General features: G+C 36.9%; 1 protein-coding gene and 1 long non-coding RNA gene across 3 annotated transcripts in view; both read right to left on the bottom strand.

The window, feature by feature from the left end:
- OXR1 (oxidation resistance 1) overlaps positions 1-21,905 on the bottom strand; it is a 280,364-nt gene that overhangs the window by 121,827 nt on the left and 136,632 nt on the right. The gene's annotated exons all lie outside the window — the stretch shown is intronic.
- Positions 5,335-21,905, bottom strand: part of LOC140603694 (uncharacterized) — a 35,385-nt gene continuing 18,814 nt past the window's right edge. Inside the window, exons 2-3 of the long non-coding RNA XR_012006655.1 lie at positions 7,507-7,643; positions 5,335-6,675 (exon numbers count right to left, since the gene is read on the bottom strand). This is a non-coding gene — a long non-coding RNA (uncharacterized lncRNA). The remainder of the gene's footprint in view (positions 6,676-7,506; positions 7,644-21,905) is intronic.

Here is a 21,905-nt window from a genome sequence, read left to right as displayed (position 1 = left end):
CAAGACAGTTGGTTCAAGAACAGGTAGCCTCACACTGTGAGGGAATCAGTGAGAAGGAAGTTAGTGAGGAGAGACCAAAATTGGTTATGGATAAGCCATGTAACAAAAAAAGAATACTCTTAAAATGTTTGAATGTGAAATGCCCAGCTCTCGTCTATTATACAAGTAATAGATCAATCTATATTTTTACTGCCATATTTCATCATATCTAGCACAGCATGTCTTATAAGATGCACCACCAAGAGGAAAAAAAAAAGGAAAACTAAACCATATATACCATTGATCATAAGATACTTTCAGATTTTAAAAAGCTAAAATGTGAAAAAAAAGAAAAGGGCAGATCTTAGAATCAAAGAAATACAGTATGGTAACTATGAAAGTTCTCAAAATCAGTCATAGCACAACTTTCCCAGACAATCAATAAGCATTTATCAAGTGCCCGTGGATGGGCACAAGGAAGCAAATACATAATCGAGGTAAAGAAGCTTAAGTGCTATATATGAAATATTAATTACTATCCTTCAGTTTCACAATGTTGACCACTGTACAAGAAAACATACCCACTTGTGCAAAAAGATGTCTGTGTGCAAGTGTCAATAGGGAAGGTAAAGGAAGGAGGAAGAAGAGGAGGAGAGGGAGAAGTAGCTGGGAGGGGGAAGATGGCTTGGAGGAGAGGTAGAAGAATGGAGGAGGGGTCTAATTTTACCAGAAGCTTCCCTGAAATTCAACTGTGGTCTGAATCCTGTCTGTGCCAGATTTTGTGATTATATAAATAATAATTGCTGTCCTCTGTGTGAAATGATACTTTAAAACAATAGCAGCTTTGAAAAAAGGCTTCACACGTTTTTATAACCTCTCTAGGTTCATAACTAATACTGAAGATTTCTCCATTCTTGCATTTTTTTTAAATCATAAAGACTGAAAACTAGACAATTTTAATATTTATCAAATTTGAATGATAGGTAATGATTAAATGTTGGATAACGCTTGGAAAAGACATTTTGTTATGACTGGTTATCAACTTCCTTGAGGACTTAAAAGCTTTAGAATTTCTGATTAAAATTAAAAAGTTGTTTGAGCTGAAACTAACTATCTAAATATTTTACTTGGGCATTTTGCATATATCATGTTTATCATCACAAAATCTGTGTGCTGAACTGGAAAGATGAAATTAGATTGTTTCTAATTAAAAACATTTCTGTTTCTGTAATGAGAATTTCATACATAAATTGCACTATAATGTGAAATAATTGCTTTTGAAATCACTCAAATAAAAAGATACTCAACCTTATAACTGTACATTATGCTCATAAATTTATTACTAATTTGAAAGAGATAATATCCTCAACATCATTAAGCCACATGACTAAGTGGTAAACTCTGTTATACATTCTGATGTCGTCACATAGTTGCTGTGATTGAGGAAAAACTAAGCTAGTAATGGTAATTACTTCTTTTGAAAGGCAAAACTATAAATTAATAATGCAGAGTAATTTCATTTTTAAAAGTCAATAATGAATTCCATATGCTGCATGCCATTAAAAACCAAAGAGGTTACTTACATGCTTCAGATCTTTTTAAAACTTTATTCCTTCTATTTAAAAGTACAGGTCGATCCATCGATAATAATGTTATTTTGACTTGTTTGACCAAAATTAAAAACAAAAACCGAAAACCTCCCATTTCTCTCCTCATTTCTCTGGAGCCCAGAGAATTTAAAGCAATAAGATATTAAAAGAAAACAAATACATCTAAGCAAACTGTTAAGAGTATGGTTAGGAGAGACTAATGAAATGTATTATCAGTCTTTGATACCCAAAGCGGTGGTGATAAATCTGAGCATGTGACTCAATCACTGTTACTACCTTCGCTGTGTACAATTTTTCAATTAGGGACAAGGTAAGACCATATGGAAACCTTACTGATAATTGATTTCCTGTGAATGAATGAAGTCACTAACGACTTGTAAGTGGCCATTGGACTTGAAGACAACTCTAAATCACTATGTTTGAATCTATTTCTGGGGAGCCCCTCCTGACAGAACCACAGTCAGCAGCAGCACCTATAGCAAATCACGGACAAAAAGTATTCATGCACAGAAAGTCTTTTTTACATCCTGTATTTAGATTTAGTATTTCAACAGAGTTTACTCCCTCCAGACCTCCCCTACCAAAAACATTCCCTTTCTAGAGGCAGGAACCAGCATATCCATATAGCTTATCTGGATTTTGAAACTAGAACATAAAGTCAGCCCTATTTGACTTTCCAAAATGACTTGTTAAAAGAAGCAGAGAGCGCTTACACATACCTTTGCGAGGGCAGAACATTTCTGAGGTCCTCCTTTCACGCCTACTCAGCCAGAGATATGCTGCTTTCAGGAAGAGAGGCAGGGTTCTTGTGCTTCCCTGGGTAATACACTTCCTCTCTGGGAGAGCGCCCTCTCCCCCCACCGGGGCCTGACTCCTGGTGGTGATGTGAGAGATTCAGAAGTTTCTCTTTCTGCACACAGGAAACTGTTCCTGCCTTGTGACTGCGGACTTGCTCTTGGCTCACTGAACATTTTGGTAACAGTGCCAGCATGCTGGACATAATATGTTACTAAGTTGACCCTACAAGTCTATCATGGAGTGAGATAAAAGAACTCGGTATCTAACTTCTGTACAGTTTCTTATCATAAAGTAAATCAATGGCATGACCACTTTTAAAAATCTTTATTATTCAGCCTTAATAGTACTGACAGGCAGTAGTTTTGATAAGCTGGGTACTGACCTAGCTGGTGTTTTGTACCTTTACAGATATTTAAATGCTGCTGGCTCAATGTCCAAACCTAAGTTTGAATTTCTTTTCTCCCAGAACCTCCCACTGCATCATGATACAGTATATCTTATACTAATATTATACTATTATGGTTATTTCTTTCTGTACTTCTTCCCTATTAGCGCAAGGAGAGAGTCCACCACAACATCCATCATGGTACTGAACACTTAGTAATTGAGTAAATGGATAGGAGTCAAAATAACTCTCTCCTTCCTACCTGGCCCCCTCTTAATCCACATTCCCTGTTAGCTCTATGGAAGCAGGTGGCAGTCTCGATAGCCTGTTTTTCTTGGACTCCTTGTTCCTGTCCTTAAATTTGGGAATCCTGAAGAAGATTTTGGTGGACGCTTCTCTTTTATTCTCCCCTGTCATCACACTTTTATAAGATCCTCAATTCATTGAGATCTACACATATAATTCTGTATTTTATTTGGAGGTAGGAATCACAATCATAGGGTATAGAAAATGTCAACTCAGATCCGTGCAAGTCCAGGGACTACTGGATGCTGAGACAGGTGGGCTTCAGGGCCAAGTTGAGAGATATAAAGGACACTGAACACCAGGCAGAGTTAGTACATTGTAACGGACTGACAATGGTTATAAAGAAAGCAGAGTTCATGTTGCCATCAGTGCATAACAATGGCACTCCATATCATAGCAGTAATACCACCATTCTGCATGCAATACCAGATCTATAGCCTTTGCCAAATTCTGACAGCTTCATGATAAACTACTCATTGTCTAGTAAAGTATCTCATCAAGCCAGTGATTTTTAGAGAGAAATGTTATAAACTGGTAATATGATTCATTTTCAAATAAAAATTTACGATGTCTCATTTTTTCTATGGAGCTATTTTGTACCTTCTACAAACTCCTTATTTGGCTCCTTTAAGAATTCCAGCAGTATTCCCTACAAATGCTATTCGATAAGACAACCTACGTAAAACTTCTAGTAAAGTTCTTGGCATTCTGCTATAAGTAGGTGCATAACAGATATTAATTTCCATTTCTTTCCTTAATGACATGGCTGGTTTAAAGTAATGCTAATGATAATAGTGCCTTACATATGTTTAATGCTTTCTGATTTACAAAGTGCTTCAATGAATATTCTCATGTTATACACTAACTGCAGTGGGAGATTCTGTGTATTCTCAAAAATTTTGTCGAGTTAGCTATGTACAGAAAATTAGTGACAGACTGTTTCCTTGCAGCTTCATATGGTGCACAAAAAGAGAGGATGGGAATGTTTTGAAGATGCACTGATGCTCATCTTCAAATAATTCAGCATATCTGCAGATTCCCAGGGAAATAAGAACAGCAGGTAAAAATTAGGAAAGGAATGGGCTCTTTTTAAAAGCGAGACTTCATGTTAGAAGAAGAAGCACACATGCGAAAACCCTGGACAAAATATAATGCATGGTTTTCAACATCTGCAGAATATGCAAAGGAGGGCTTTGACATTTTTATATCTCACATAGGTGGTAATGCTACCTATATTTGTATCGTGTTTGAATATGAACAAGAAAGCTAAAAAATATGTACACATTCATATCAAACACACTTGTGAATTGGTATATGACAAGTGTTTATATAAGTAAATATCTACACATATATGCACCATATCTATACAGATACATATTTCCCAATAGTTTGTCATTTGCTCTCTCCTACTTGCTCTCATTAGGAATCTGATAGGAGTTAGACATGACTCACTTGTCAGCTAAGTGTAGTTCTTTCAGGTTTTGTAAGACCAAATCAATCTTTTAACTGTACTTAGACCTGTCCATTAGGCATCTGATGAACAATTTCCTGTGAGCAGTACTGGCTCTTGGGCATTGCTTTCTCTTAGCTGTCCATCATCTTTGCTATCCAGGCTGTTAAGAGGCTCTGATTTAAAAATGTTTTATATACTTATTTTAATTTTTAAATTATTTTTTAAAGATTGTATTTATTTATTCATGAGAGATACAGAGAGAAAAGCAGAGAGACATTGGCAGAGGGAAAAGGAGGCTCCCTGTGAGGAACCTTATGTGGGACTTGATCCCAGGACCCTGGGATCACAACTTAACCGCTGAGCCACCCAGGTACCCCTCATTTAAAAATATTTTAAATGCTACAATCAGAAATGCCACTGCTTCCATATCTCCTTTAGTTTTTATTCTAGATTCTTTTTCTAACTTAGTTTTCATTTTCCTAGTTTACTTTTCATTTATTTTCTTTATATTTGTTATTGAAGCATATAGATTAACCAATTTATGATAAGGTGACTTACCTTATTTTTTGAAAGCACTTTTTTTTTTAAAGATTTTATTTATTTATTCATGAGAGACACAGAGAGAGAGAGAGAAAGAGGTGGAGACACAGGCAGAGGAGAAGCAGGCCCCATGCCCGACGTGGGACTAGATCTCAGATCTCCAGGATCATGCCCTGGGCTGAAGGCGGCACTAAACCGCTGAGCCACCCAGGCTGCCCTGAAAGCATTTTTAAAACTTTGTTATAATAAGAACATTTAGCATGAGATCTGTCCTCTTAAGGAAATTTAAGTGTCCAATATATTGTCGTTGACTATGATATTGTGACTTTAGATGTCCAAGTTTGTTGGTTTATTTTTATGACATGGAGAAATCTGCTTGATTACATAATTAGAGCTTGTTCAAACTGAACTTTTGAGGATGGTAGAGAAAAGAGCCTTTGCTAAAGGAAAATGTATGATAAAAACTCTTTCTAAGCTTTGGGTAATTTTGCAATCATGTAGTCTTACTATTTATAGATGTTAATTGTTGGCAGGTAGGATTATAAAAGTACTTTCACTAATACCACATTACAATGCCAAGGATACGGTCTTAACCTGAGATGTGAATTTTACTGGTAGTGTGTACCCTTTTCAAAATGCACTCTGCAAAAGACCATGAACACTTTCCCTGGTCTAGAGAAAACATGTAGCGTCTCTAGGAGAAAAGTTACTTATCAAGTGTTTAATTTTTTTTTTTTGAACAGAGGCAGTGTTCTTAAATTCTGAACTGCTTATAGTACCATAGTATAACGTTGGATATATAAGGGGTATTTTAAGTGTTAGACTTCAGAGCAAAGAAATACCTCACAAAATTCCTGTAAGTTTAGCATGCATAAAAGAAAGCCTATCACAGAGCATGTGACAGATCTTAATGTTTCCTGAGCATCTACTAGTTTGAGGTAAGCCTGTGCTAAGCACAGTTACAGTGCTGAGTCAGCCATCTGATACACATGGCCTTTTAAGTTTTCTTCTTTCTTGTGTACATACTTTATGACTAAAGAAAATAAGTCTTTTATAGTCCTGTGCTTTTTCTCTTAGGAAAAATGTCACATATTAAGCAGGGAGCACGCCTTCCATTCTATTCTTCCCTCCTGCGACATTTCTCAGCAAACTGTACCCAATAGTCAGCATACCTCCTAGCTTGTGTGGGCTACATCAGCTAAGGCAAAGGTTGCAGAGTGATGGACAGTTAAAGCTCTGGAGTCGGTCTGCCTGGGTTCTAATCTCTGTTTCTCCACTTTCCAGACATGGGTCTGATATCAATTATCAACCTCTCTGCCCCTCAGTTTTATCATCTATGAAACCAGGATTTTAATACTTCCTACCTCATAGGGCTGCTACAAGGATTAAAAGATTTAATACATACATGGTACTTAGAATAGTACAGTAATAAAGTACTCAATAGTTAAATAGCTAGCTTGTTAAATTATCATTATGAAGAGAAAGCTTTTATAAAAGTATAGGTAGGTATCTCATGTATTGTCTACCTTGTCAAGATAAGCCATGTTTATATAACAGTCTTTATAATGCAGAAATTTCTTAGGATGAACTCTTCAAAACAAAACCTGAATGAACAAACAAAAAAAGCAGAATCAGACCTATAAACACAGAGAACAAACATGGTGGCCAGAGGGGGTAGGGGTGGGCGATGGGCAAAATGAAGAGGTGGGGGAGCTATAGGCTTCCAGTTATGGAATGAGTAAATCACAGGGATAAAAGGCATACCATAGGGAGTATAATCAATGGTATTGTAATAGAGGTGCATAGTGACAGATGGTAGCCACAGTTGTGAACACAGCATATGTATAGAGTTGTTGAATCACTATGTTTACACATGAAACTGTCACATCATGTGTGAACTATACTCAATGTGTAAAAAAACCCAAAAAGACAAAAACCCAACTTTTATTTTGTTTCATATTTTTAATGTTTTTTTCCTTAATTTTAATTCCATTATAGTTAACATACTGTTATATTATTTTCAGGTATATGATATGGTGATTTAATAATTCTATACATTACTTAGTGCTCACCATGTTAAATGTCATCTTAATCCCACCACCTATTTAATCCCACCACCTATTTCACCACCTCCCCACTCACCTCTCCTCTAGTAACCAACAGTTTATTCTCTATTTTTCTTTTTTACTTGTAGCAAAAATTACTACCAAACTTCACTCATTTAGGCCAGAGACCCTTGTGGTGTTAATGAAAGACCTGCCCCTCACGTAGCACACTGCCTACACTTGTGAGTTTATTGGCCAGCCAAGTTCGTTCTTTATAAAAGAATTGGTTTTTTGGTTTGTTTCTTTTTTCTTTTGTTTGTTTGTTCTTAAATTCTACATATGAATGAGATCATATGGTATTAGTCATTTTTATTTTATTTAGCATTGTACCTTCTAGATCCGTCCATGTTGTTGCAAATGACAAGGTTTCATCCTCTTTTATGGTTAAGTAGTGTTCCACATCTTTACACATTCATCTATCGATAGGCACTTGGGTTGTTTCCATAATTTGGCTATTGTAAGTAATGCTGCAGGAAACACAGGGGTGCATGTACCTTTTCAAATTAGTATTTTTGCATTCTAAAAAAAGCTTTTCTTAACATCTGATTCATAAAATTCTAAATTATTAAGAGAAGAGATACAGAAAGGAAATAAAAGAAAAAGTGCCGATGATAGTGACAAATGAGTTTTAGGCTTGATTTCAAGATCCTATATTAAAAGTCTCTAGAAGAAAATTAATGGTTATACACCTAACAAGCTATGTAGTATATGTATATGCTAGACATATAACAGGTGTTCAAGGAGTATCTGTGGAAAACCTTGACTGAATGAATATGTACACACTTTATTCTGGTACCTAAAACATATTCATAATAATCCATTTTGTGTTATTTTGATTTAATTATTGATTTAATCCAAGTTGGAGTGTCATGAATGTTGTCTAGAGGAATGTCATAAGTTGATATTTAAAGGAAGAAGAAATCAAGCAAATAGAATTATGTGTTCAACAAGTAGTTGTAAGCAGGGGAAAAGAAAACTAACTGTTCAAGGCAGAGAGACTAACGTGGGCAAAGGCCTGGCAGCTAGAGAAAGCTTTAGCTAAAAGAAGCCCAGTGTCATGGTGAGGGATAGGGCAAGGTAAATTGGGGCAAAGAAAGAGGAGAGACATAGGTGAAAGAATGAAACAAGGGACGCCTGGGTGGCTCAGCAGTTGAGCATCTGTCTGCCTTTGGCTCAGAGCGTGATCCCTGTCCTGGGGTCGAGTCCCACATCGGGCTCCCTGCGAGGAGCCTGCTTTGCTTCTCCCTCTGTCTGTGTCTCTGCCTCTCTTTTCTGTGTCTCTCATGAATAAATAAAATCTTAAAAAAAAATAAACAAGAAATGGCACCTTCATGTGTCTTATAAATTATACTGAAGATTTGGATTTTAATGTGAGGTCAATAGGGAGACACTTTTTTTAAAGATTTTATTTATTTGACAGAGAGAGCGAGAGCACAAGAGCAGGGGGAGCAGCAGGCAGAGGGAGAAGAAGTAGGCTCCCTGCTGAGCAGACAGCCTGACATGGGGCTCAGTCTCAGGACACTAGGATCATGACCTGAGCCAAAGGCAGATGCTTTACCTACTGAGCCACCCAGGTGCCCTGATATGTAGGCTTTTAAGCAGAGCATTAAGAGATGTGAACTTTATTTTATTTATTTATTTATTTATTTATTTATTTATTTATTTATTTATTTATTTATTTATTTTTAGATGTGAACTTTAGAAATTATCAGCAATACAGGAGGTAGATTGGAGGGGGACACATCCTGAATGCAAAAGACCATCTGAGAGGTGATGATTATAATCCAGTGTGATTTATGAAGCTGAATAATAGCAGTGAGGACTGAAAGAGATAGATCAGTTGAAGAGACTTTATAGGGTAGAACAGAGTAGGATTCTTGAGTGACTGTAGCTGTGTTGGTGGGGGGAGATGTGGTAGGGGAGGTAGAGGCAAGAATCTAGTTTGGTGTCAGAGAATAATAAAGGAACCGAGGTAAAGGCAGACCTTATAAAACCAATTGTGGAAAGGCTGATTTTGAAAAATCTGTGGAATATCCTAATGGATATGTTTAGTAAACAGCCGAATTTATAGGTCTATTGTTAATTATCTTTTTGGTTGGAAATTTAGATTCAAACATCATTTGCTCAGAGATGTGAAATAATATTGCTTAGGATAAATGTATTTTTATTATTCTTTAACTAGATTCAAACACTCTTAATATTTTATTCCATTTCTTTCATATTTGTGTTTTCTTTCTATGATAGATGTGTATACGTCTATCTATGCATAATGTGTATATTTGCTGAACTGAGGGTAGGTTACCTGCCTAATGGCTCTTTGTCCCTAAATATTTATGTATACTTCCTATGAATATAGATGTTTTTTACATAACCAGAGATGTTTTTAACTTCAGTCAATTTCACATTGACATAATCCTTTTATATTATCTGTTGTCTGCGTTCCAATTTTGACTACTGACCCAATAATTACTCCACACTGCATTTTTAATTCTCAAGTAAAGGTCAATCTCTTCTGCTATGTTTAGCTTTCACAACTATACAAAAATCTAAGAATCACATTCAGTAGTTGATTTTGTTTGTATTTTCCTACCTATAAAAGAAATAGTAAGGTTTGAAAACCTTATATTACTTATATTACTGAAGTCCATTTCTTACAACTTTTTAAATTCTATGGTTCCATCATCAAAAAAGGGAAAAAGTCACCATGTGAGTAAAAAGAGTTTTCCAAACTGACCTCCTCTGTAGAGTACTTGCTTTGATACTTTTTAAAATAAGCAATAAAGCTTCTTAATGTCTCAGACAACATTCTTCCTATTACTAAGATCACCTAGTTTGAATTGTATTATTATTTATTTTTTCTTTTCAGGAAAGTAACCAATCAAAAAAGGATGAAGAGCAGTGGTGGAAGGGGGGACATCTGTTCATGAAGCATTGTTTATGATTAAGGTCACCTTTAGGAAGTATCGAAATTTAGCTAGAGCTTATTCACAAGGCTGTCAGTAAGAGTTCAGAGTAGGACAACATAAACCATCAGCATTCCAAACCTAACAGGACCAGAGTGGCACAATAGGAGGCTTTATTTATAGGAATCCTTTGCACCCACTTACAAAGTTGCTAAACTGGTTTGTTTCCTTTGTGGGTGTTTTGGTAAAAGAAGAAAAGCATGCTTTGGCTTGTCACTGAGAGTTGATCTCTAATGGAAAGGGAACAGATGTATCAGTATTACTTAACTCTACAAGTGCCCTAATTCAACATTGGTAAAAGCTACCCATACATGGACAGATAACTTCTCACAACACCCTTCTTCCTTTTCAGATACAAGAAACCTGGATTAATCTGCAAGCCATATCAAAGGCAGAGGTTTGATAAGTCCTAGATCTTTGATTAAAAAAATAATAATCCATATTGCTGTCCTTAGCAGTCCACAGAAACCACCACCAAGATAACCAAACTATGATATGTTTGTCATTAGGCTACTGGAAGATCTGCCACTAAAATACATGAACACCAGCAAGGCTTCATAAAACAGATGCCTTAAAAACAAAGTCAAATGCAGGACTCCAGGGTAGTGGTAGAACTAGGGGCTTCGGAATCAGATACATCTGAGTTTGAATTCTCTCTGTCACTTATTGTGTAGCGTTGGGCTGAGTTATACAAAGCTCTCTACTTTCCAACCGGCTTGCTAATAAAAAAAGGAGAAATAACACCTACCTGGACAGGGCATTAAATTAGGATTAAATGAAGTAATACATGTAAAATGTCTAAACCAATGGCTGCCAAATGGCAGGTGCTTAAAAATAATTCCCTGAGCCCCACAGTTTGCTGACAAGGATGAACTTAACACAAAGCAGGATTGATTTAAGGCCAAAGGTATGGAAAAGAGGGACCTGAAGCTTCCTGGGGGTGGTGGCACAAACCAGCAAAGGAAGGAAAGCATGGAACAATTAGGAGGCTCTGCCGGTAGTCCCAACAAGGGCACAGGCAGTTTAAACTTGGATGGCACTTGGGAGGGTGGGAAGGAGTACAAGGAGGCAGCTGACTCCCACTGTTCCCGTGTGCGTGCCAGAGAGAGTAGTGCTGTCCTAGTAACCCGCAGGGATGAAGATGTTTTGAGTCAAAAATGGTCACTTGACACACAGAACATTAAGGAGGAGTTTCCCGGTTCAAGCTGGACATACAGGGTGCTGTAAGTGTGTCAAAAAGATTAGCACTGAAGTTCTACTTTGGGGGACTTGGCTATGTATAGGTGAGTTGATATCAGAGCAGAAAGTCTCCTTAAGAAGAAGTACAGGGAGACAATAGGAAAACTGTAGACCATGTGTATTTAGGTTGGAGTAACAACTCTGATTTTTACTTTACAGCTTTAAAGGCAGAATGCCAAAACTACTGCTTGTAAAAGGTCCTGAAATGCAGTGTGCAGTGTGGGAGGGCTTTGTGCTTATCTGGTTTCTGGGACATGGTCTGTTGGCAGGCTCTTTAACAACAAAAACCATTCAGAGAGGGTTTCTTCTTCTTTGTGGGGGTTAAGAAGAGCAAAAACTACCACATTCCCTATGTGTTTACTTAGTGGCAGGTACTCTGGTGTGGTAGGCAGAACAAATAACCCCTAAAAGTGTCCTTGTCCTACTCCCTGGAAGCTGTGAACATGTGATCTTACTTACATGACAAAGAGGAATTAAGGTTGCAGATGGAATTAAGGTCGCTAATTAGTTGGCCTTGAGATAGGAAATTATCCTGATGGGACCAGTGTAATTACAGGGGTTTTCATAAGTAGAGAAGGGAGACTGGAGAGCCTGTGGCTGAGTGATGCGATCTGAGAAAGACTTGACTGGCCACTGAAAGCTCTGAAGATAGCAGGGGACCTCTCTAACCTAGAAAAGCCAAGAAAAATGGATCCTTCTCTAGAATCTCCAGAAAGAAAAGTGGCCCTACCCACATACTGACATTAGCCTTGTGAGATGAATTTTGGATTTCAGACCACCAGAACTATAAGATAATAAATTTCTGTTGTTTTAAGCCACTCACTTTTTGGTAATTTGTTACAACTGTAATAGAAAATCAATGCATCTGCTAAATACTTTAAATGCCACATCTGAGGCAGGACCCATTATTATTCCCATTTTACAATAAAATAAAAAATGGAGGCTTAGAGAAGTCATACTCTGGTGTGATATCAAAGCCCATGCTCTTAACCACTATGTTCTCACCTTCCAAATTCTTCCAAAAGATCTAGAGTAGCCTCAAGTTATCATCTTCCTTCCTTCAAGGAAGTTCCTCAATATAGCTCTACTCATTCGAAGATACTTATATCATGATATAATGGGACAAGAATGGATTAAAATCACACCTAGTAAAAACAATATGAGTTATTTTCTGGTTAGGATGACTAATTACTTTGTAGTGGTTGCTTTCAATCAGGAAATAAAAAAGGGCCTTATCACAAATAACTAACTTTCATTCCTCAAAGCTTAGTGTGCATGTCATTTCAATCTAAATGAGAAGTAGGGGATATGGACAAGGTTCTTAGCAAGCTCTTGTTCACAACATTAAATCCCAGGACTTTCTGTCCTGGCTCCTCCCTGCAGATGGTGGTTGGCTTAATTACAGCAGGCTATTAGGTAAGCCTGGGCTAAGTCTTACTGGAGAAGTAAAAACATCTGACCTGTACAAATAGACCTCCGATAGAAACCAGATCAGTAGTGCTGAAAGCCAGCCATACCTTACCCTTGTGTTTTCATTCCTGTAGTTTTAATTTTGATAAATACTTTTAAAAATTTTAGCTTTCAAATGTAAAATATTACAGAGTTCATTGCTTTATGAATTGTACAGTAAACTCTTCTAAAAGCTTGCCTTCCCTGAGAAAATCTTTTCCTCACACCCTTTCAGCACAAAGGAATGATTTTACCCTGGTGCAAATTAAAAGTCCCAGGATCTCACCTTCATCAACTTGGAAGATTTCAAGAAATCTAAGCCAAAGAGAGGATTTTGTAGTATCTGACCTTTTAACTGATTGTAAACTGATGTGGCTTTCTATCCAGATGACATCCATGACTTGTGTAAAGAGACGTATGAATCATACACATACACATGTCCACAGGCCACACAAACATGCTCACGTGCTTTTGCACATACAAAAGCAGCTTAAATAATTTTTGAAACACTTCCTTTCTGGTATATAATCTTCAGGCATATTACATAAACTTTTTGAGAGCCACTCTGAGAACAAGAAAAACTTACATAACAATTATCAAATACTAAGCCTTCCATGTTATTACAAATAGCTGTACAAGCATTTCTTAATCAGCTGTGTGCTGGAAAGGCAATAGGCAGTTTTATTCAGTAAAACTCTTTTTTCTCTTCGTCCCTGGCTTAAAATCATGTACTCCAACACTTTAGTAAGGCAAATGAGTTTTGTTCTGCTTAAATTTCTGCATCTGTCCACAGAAAACAAATGGATGAATTCAAAAGCAGTGATTTCTAATGCTGCAAGTTTAATAAGAACAATACTCATAGAATTTCACAGAAAGACAAAAAAAGTTTTGTACTCTTTCTCCTTTATTAGCCATGCCTTGTCCTCATATAGCCATATTTTGCAGTTCTTGGCTATTAGCAGCCTATGTTTTTCATATGACCAGGTAATAGATGACTATGGAACACAGCAAACCTTACAGGAAGATGATAAATTTGGAAAGGGAAGCACATGTATAGGCATCAGGTATTTTGGCTCTAAAACAATTTGTTGCATAAAGCTTAGATAAGCCTTTTAAATTAAATTTAGTAAGATCCATTTCTGTTCTACCATTTATTTTAGCAATATAATTAACCAAACTAATCAGATCAAATATTAATCAGCACCATCAATAACTCAGAATAATTGTATTCTATTTGGAATGATCAATGATAATGTCACCATGTGGAGTATCAGCTTACATTAAGAGTGATTTTTTAAAATGATTTATTCATTCATTCTAGAGAGAAAGAGAGAGAAGAAAGGTGTGCAGGAGTGGGGGAGGGGCAAAGGGAGAGACTCTTCAGACAGACCCCCCCTCTGCTGAGCACAGAGCCAGACATGGGAGTCCATCTCAGGATCCTAAGATCGGGACCTGAACAGAAACCAAGAGTTGGACACTGAACTCACTGAGCCACCCAGGTGCCCCGATAAAGGCAATTAAATCAACAAGGAAGCACTAAGAAACATGTATCGCCAAATTTATGATTGAAAAAAATCATTAAGTCATCCATACACATGGTACGCATGGCTTTGTGTATACACCACATGCAGAGATGTGCTTAAGAACATTAAAGTATGTTTCAAGGAAGAACAAAAGGAAAGTCTATATGCAGATATTTGTACACTCAAACCACATTGCCTTTAAGATAGCTATGAAACCTTATTGGGGAATGGGATATGGATAGGAAATGACACAGGGTTTCAGTTTGCTTGTTGGTATACTCTACTTTTTAGTTCTGTTATTCAGATTAAGTTCTACAATTTTAGTAGACTTATTTATTGTGAGGTTTAGGTGACAGTAATGGAAGCACATTCTATACTTTATAGAGTCTGAATAAGTTCAAGGTGATATGATTTCACTGCAGCTACAAATGGTGGGCATGTCTAGGGATGTCACCCAAGTCTACATTTTCCCAATCCCCAAAAAGGTGCCTAGGTTGGCATAGGGATCTTTTTTTTTTTTTTTTTAAGATTTTATTTATTCATGAAAGACACACACAGAGAGAGAGAAAAACAGACACAGGCAGAGGGAGAAGCAGGCTCCATGTAGGGAGCCTGACATGGGACTCAATCCTGGGTCTCCAGGATCACACCCTGGGCTAAAGGCGGCGCTAAACCACCAGGGCTGCCCTGGCATAGGGATCTTAATAAGCCTTTCCTTGAGCTGACGGTAGGATGAGCACTCACCTGACACCTGACCCACAGGCAGACAGTCTGGCAATCACAACTAAGAGATGAATTTTGAAGATCAAAGACTAAGTAGAGTTAGAGCATTACTGAAGTCATAGCAATAGAAGCCATGTGCAAACTAATGGTTAAGGAAAGAAACTAGTCTACAGATGAGGATGGAAAAGACGGGCAGAGAAGAGTGAAAATGAAAGACCTTGCGGAAGCAGGGAGAGAAAGACAATCTTGACTCCTGACTTTCAAGGACCAAGTCCTATCTCCATGAAGCCTGGACTGTGGGTGTTGCTGCCCAGTTATTATCCTATCTTTTTTTGAATATTATTGGGTCAGTTTTAACTTCTTGTGAATTCAGCTTTGACGTGATAGAAAACTACCACTTAAACAGTATGAAACATGCTGTTGGAAAATTTGTATATTTTTTTCATTTGACCTTACTAAAGTTCTGAAAAAAAAAAAGGTCACTCCCAATTTATAGGCAATGAAAGGAAAAAGGAAGGTTTTGTTCAGCATTGTAGAGCTTTGTCCAACTCTGAGATTTTCAACTCAGGATTGTCTATCTCCATCACACCACACAACCGTCACCATTATATTCATCACCATTAGTTTCTTCTCAGTAGTTAACAAGGCTCTTTCACAACCATAAATGCTCATTTGCCTGGAATAACTGGAACCATGCCCAGAATTCCCTTAGGGTGGTGCCATGTCCTTACTCCTAACACAATGAAGCCAAAGCTGCCAATAGAGGTCTTAGCCCTCACCCAAGTTCTATAAATTGGATGGCACTGCATACAAGAGTTGAGGGCATAATGGGTAAGTGGATCTTTCATAAAGTATGGGTCATTTCAAAGAATTATAGGCAAAAAATTTCCAACTAATCTTTACATACACTAAGACCACGTTTGTGCCTGGAACATAACAGGAATTCAAATATCTAGAATTTGATGGTTAATTTTATGTGTCAACTTGGATAGGTGATATAGCCAATTGTTTACTCAAATAGCAATTGTGATGTTTCTATGAAGATAATTTTTAAGTTATAAACATTTAAATCTATGAGTGTTGAGCAAATCGAATTACCCTCCATTAATGTGGATAGGTTTTAGCCAATCAATTTAAGGTCTTAAAAGACAAGACTGAGATTTTCCGAAGAAAGAGTAATTTGGGCCCAAGACTGGGACACAGAAACCTTTCCAGCTTGCCTGGGCTGCCCTGCAGATTTAAGACTAAAGACGGCAATATCAATTCTAATCTGAATTTAGCTGGCAGCTAGCCTGCCAGCTTGCCCAGTGGATTTCTGGTATGCCAGCTCCCACATTACAAGAGCCAATTTTTTAAAATAAATATCTTCAGACAGAGAGATAGATGGATAGATTATATATATTTTTATGTATTAATATATTTTATGTGTATATATTTTATACATATATATTACATGCACATATATAAAACATGTATAATATATATAAGTACTATATAATATTTTATATAAATTTCCTATGGTTCTGTTCCTCTGGAAACATTTTATGTATATTTTATTATACATATTTATATATTTTATATTTCATTTTATATATATTTCCTATGGTTCTGTTTCTCTGACTAATATATAAGGTTTGCTGAGGTTGTTGGAGTGGAAGCATTTGACTCAGGAGAGGCTAAAGAAAAAAAAGTAATTTCAAATCTGCAGTGAATCCTTTGTGAAGGTGAAGGTGAAGTTCCTGAGTGGATGGCACTATCCTTAGCAATATATCTTGATGAGTTTTTCAGTACAGACCTAGGGCCAGCACCTAGACTGGAAAAAGGGGTGGAGAGCTCAGCAGCTGTGCAACTTTCCCAGCTCCCAGGTGTGTTGGAGACTTGAAAGCCAGATGGAAGTTATTAGAAGAGGCTGAAGAAAAGAAGCAAAGGCTTCAGCAATGTGTCAAGAGGCCTAAATCTGAGAAAGAAATCCCGTGTTGAGGAATTGTGGGTAAATTCTTAGGAACAGCGGTGAGTAACATCAAATCTATTGATACTGAATACTCTTTCCTGCTTTTTCCAGAAATCACCTTCACCACTTCTTCTCTTCCAACCTCCAACATTCAATAAAGTGTCACTCTTAATGTTGCTTTAGTTTGGGGATCAAAGCAAGAACGTGGGGGTTACCAGCTTGAAGCAAAGTGGGCCAGTGAGCGAGGCTGTGCACCCAGCAAGTGCTAATAGTGCAGAGCAATGATTAGAGGCGATAATGACAGAGAAGCAAGTTGCATGTAGTCTGACTCAGTGACAGCTATTCTTGAAAGCAGTGGAAGTACAACTGTTTATTGAAAAACAGTTTTAGATAAGATAGCAGGGTAAGGGTTACAATGGCTGAGAGCAAGCATTAGGATAAGACAATCCTGAGATTAAACACTGTTGACCAAAGGTTGATCTTAGGCAACCTCTCTCTCTGGCCTATTTCCTCATTCATAAAATTGGATAACTAAAAAATTCTTTAAGGTCTTCACAAACAGGGTGCACATAAAGGACATAGCAGACTATCCAGCACATAGAAAAAATTCAAACAGTAGATATTATCATTAATAAAGGGAAGCCTGCAGGACCTCTAATGTGGTTTGTAAATGCCATTTAATAACCTACATTTGTGCTTGATGTTGAGCTATGATAGGTTTTCTTTCCCTCTGAAAACAAAATTTTCTGACTACACAGCATCCAGGCTTATCCCTTCACCAACAGGAGGTCACAGTCCTTTTGAATTTTTTTTTTCTGACCATTTTTAAAAAGGTGTTTGAAAAAAATAAGATGGTTTGGGTTTTTACAAAAGTGTAATTGTTGGCTTGAGGTTAAGTGTAACGACATAATTAGTACACTATATAAGCCTGGTTTTTCAAGTTTTTCCATTTAATCCCTACAAATGTTGAGGGTGCTTCTGTTTATTCTTTATTTTTAAAGCAATTTCAAGTAATTGTTTTCTAAAATATTTTAAAGTTACTTTTTATTATAATTTAAAGTTCTATTAAAGTTTTTATTAGGTTGTATATTATTTTTTTAAAGATTTTACTTATTCATGAGAGACACAAAGAGAGAGGCAGAGACAGGCAGAAGGAGAAGCAGACTCCTCGCTGAGTGTGGAGCCTGATGCAGGGTTCGATCTCATGAAATCAAGAGTTGGACGTTTAACCAACTGAGCCACCCAGGTGCCTTGAAATATAGTATTTCTAAAACTGAACACCATCTCCTGACCCTACCCTGCAGGCCAAAATGCCCCTCCTCTATTCTAAATAGCACTACCATCTACTCATTTGCTCACGCCAAAATCCTAAGAATCATTCTTGATTATTTTCTTTCTCTCTTCTCCAAATCCTATCAGAAAGCCCTGTTTCAATTCCATATTTATTTAAAATTTATCTACCTCTACTGCCAGCATCCTACTCTAACCTGCCCTTATTTTTTGCTTGAATCATGACAGTGATTCTGTTCTCCATTCTCATTCCTCAGTTTATTCATAAAGATCATATCATTCCCTTAGTATTACTTTGCTATTGTGGTATAACAAATTGCCATGAATTTGGCAGCTTAAAAACACAAATTTATTATCTCTTAATTTATTACTCAGTTTTTTTGTTTGATTTTTTTGAACAGGGGTCCAAGCATGGCTTTGTTGGGTTCTCTGTTCAAGATCTTACCAGGCTGAAATCAAGATGTTGGCTGGAGCTGCAATCTCATTTGAGTTTCTTCCAAGTTCATTGGTTGTTGGCAGAATCTAATTCCTTACAGTTGTAGGAGCGAGGCCTTTAGCAAATAGAGACTTCCCACTGTTTCCTGCTGCATGGACCTTTCCACACAGCAATTTGCTTCTCAGAGCCAATGGGAAAGCATATTTGCTTTATCTCTGACTTCTAAGATCTCCAGACCCTCCCCTGATTAGGCCAGGTCTATACAGCATAATCTCCCTTTGGAATAACTTAAAATCAACTGATCAGGGATCTTGATTACATTTCCAAAATCCTCCCACCTTTGCCATACAACATAACCTAATCACGGGAGTGATGTCTTCATATTCATATTCATATTCATATTCCTGCCCATGTTCATTGAATGGGTAAAGATTTACAGGGAATGTATACTAGAAGAGGAGAGTCTTGGGAGCTTGTAAGGACTGCATGAATTCTTATGTGGAGACCCTTATTGCATTTGGATAGTATAATAAGAAGGTGGGGCCTCTGGGAGGTCATTAGGGTTAGATTAGGATATGAGGGTGGAGCTCCCAAGATGGAATCAGCGTCCTTATATGGGAAGCACCAGAGCCCTCTCTTGGCCATGTGAGGACATAACAAAAAGTCAGCTCTTTGCAAACTAGGAAAAGTGCCTTCCTCAGACACCACATCTGCTGGCATTTGATCTTTGACTTCACAGTCTCTACAACTGTCAGAAATAAATGTGTGCTGTTTAAGCCACCTAATGTGTAGAATTCTATTATACTGGCCTGAACCAATCAGTACAGAATTGTCTCTACCATACTTCCCATTCCATATTTGGCTCTGGGAGATGATATCTTATGTGATGTATTTTCTTTTTAATACTTTTTGTACTTTCTGAATCTTGTATACTGACTATGTATTAGCATTTTTCCTCTGCAAAGATATCTGAAGTCATGTCATTCTTCTGCTTAAAATCTTTCCGTGGCTTCTCATTATGTTCTTAGGAAACTCCAAACATCTAGTGGTCTAGAGGTCCCTGTATGATCTGGCTCCTGTATGCTTCTTCAGCCTCTAATCATTTCAGAGAACTTTTAAATTATTTTGTGTTTTGTCCATTTCCCTAACTAGAATGTAAGTCTAAGGAAAGCAGAGGCTTTCTCCTTTGTATCCTAGGACATAGATCAGTGCCCAACACCAAGAAACTGCACGGTTTATATGTATTGGGATGAAACAAATGCTAATGGAAAATTATCTTTCTAAGATCAGCCTATATAACATGAGCAATACAAGTAAACTTGGAATAATGTAGTCAAATATGAGGACCCTTTTTGTAGTTAAGGAACTGACTGTATCATCCATGAAGCAAAGAGTTAGAACTCTTAACAGTGATACACTCTCATATAACAAAGACAAAACAGAGAGACCTGTGGGACTCTTACTAGTCAGAGTATCTACTGCTAAAGTTCACAAATCATTGTTATTAATATCCTCAACCACAAAAGAGAATATTTTCACTACCATCACTGATATAATTGACAAAAAACTTGGCAGCCTCAAAAGGTGATGAATTTTTTGTCACTGGAATTGTTCCAACAGAAGTAAACAGCCATTTGGCAGGACTATTCCAGAAGGGATCTGAAGCCTGGATAATAGGTTAGAAGAAACTACAATTTGGTTTGGGCTTGTCATAGGGTAGCAAATTGGGGATACATAGGCAACATTTATTTTGCAGATGGGTTTGTTTGGAAGATACGATCTTTATTTTAAATTGGTTTGAATGTTTTTAGATAGGGCATAAGCTCTCGAATTTCTGTGGTTTCTATTACTTCTACTATTTGCAAATGATGGCTGTAGTCACTTATGACCCCAAAGAGGTACATGAGTTTGCAGCTCTTGGACTCCCTAAGGTCTCTTTCAACACCTGACTATAAGGGACAAAGTGACATGTTAAAAGAGTGTTGAGATAGAGGGATGTAAACTTTACACTAAGAATAATCATCACTGCATGACTTGGAAACCTATTCTCTACTCTTTCTCCTCAGCATTCTACTCTATCAAATCTAACTCTCATTACTTAAGCTTGTGGCTCACTTTGAAGATTTTATCTGTTGCCAAAATATTAACTTAACCTTTCCCAGTAAGAAACTTGATAACAATCCAATTCATCTGTGCACCAAAAAAATAAAAAAATAAAAAAAAATTCTCTTTTTGTTCCTGGTTGAAGAATAAATCTGACCCAGTTCAGATGTTGGAAGAAAGATACATAAAGTAAGAAGGCTCTCTAATCATGCAAATACTGATTTCATGCTCAAAGTTCTTTTTATTTCAGAGCATTGAGTTATAATCGTATTTTATTACTAAACATTTTGACCACTATGACAAACCAACTTCATGTCCTTCCACCAATTTTTACTGTTTCAGATGCTGAATTAACATATAATGAAGGAATGCTGACAGTTCCTCCTCTCAGTAATAAACAGCAACTGAGAAGAAAGAACAGTGTGTGTTGTGTCTGAGAAAGAGGTAACACTGTCCTCTCATTTGCTCTAAGCTAGCCTCCTTAATGAAGTCTTCTAAGTGAAGCCATTGAACTTGTCTACACTGCCCCTCCTTTCTCATTTGTTCAAAATTTTCTCGAAATTATAAGCCATTTTTTTTGTGGCAATTCCCCAATTTTTATCAAATGAAACCTGGAAGAGAAAATCTTTTAAAATTGAGGATATAAGGGAAAAAATAATTCTTTTTGTTTGTTCAGTATAATAAATTTTACCTGAAACCTCTCAGATTAACATACTTGTACTTGACATTTCTTTCATTAATGTGAGCCTAACAGTGATCGATGAATACCTGAAAACTTAGTTTAATCACTATGATGTTATTTCTTTTAAGGCCATGGTGCCATTTAGCCAATTAGTAATTGGGCCACTGAACAGTCATAGAACAAACAACTCAGTTTCTTGTTATCACAAAAACAGTCCGTCACTTTCTAATTGGGAGAAAAAAAATCTGGCTTGCTTCCAAAAATTTACGATATTATTAAAATAATTTATATTATTACTTATACTTGAAGCTCACCTTGCCTGTAATCATTAACTGCTTAAATACATTTTAAATGGTATTAAATCTAGATC

Source organism: Canis lupus, chromosome 14 (assembly GCF_048164855.1).
Source record: "Canis lupus baileyi chromosome 14, mCanLup2.hap1, whole genome shotgun sequence".
Classification (NCBI taxonomy): Eukaryota; Metazoa; Chordata; class Mammalia; order Carnivora; family Canidae; genus Canis; species Canis lupus.
Note: the sequence above shows the minus strand (reverse complement) of the source record. Positions and strands in the feature narration are given on the sequence as shown.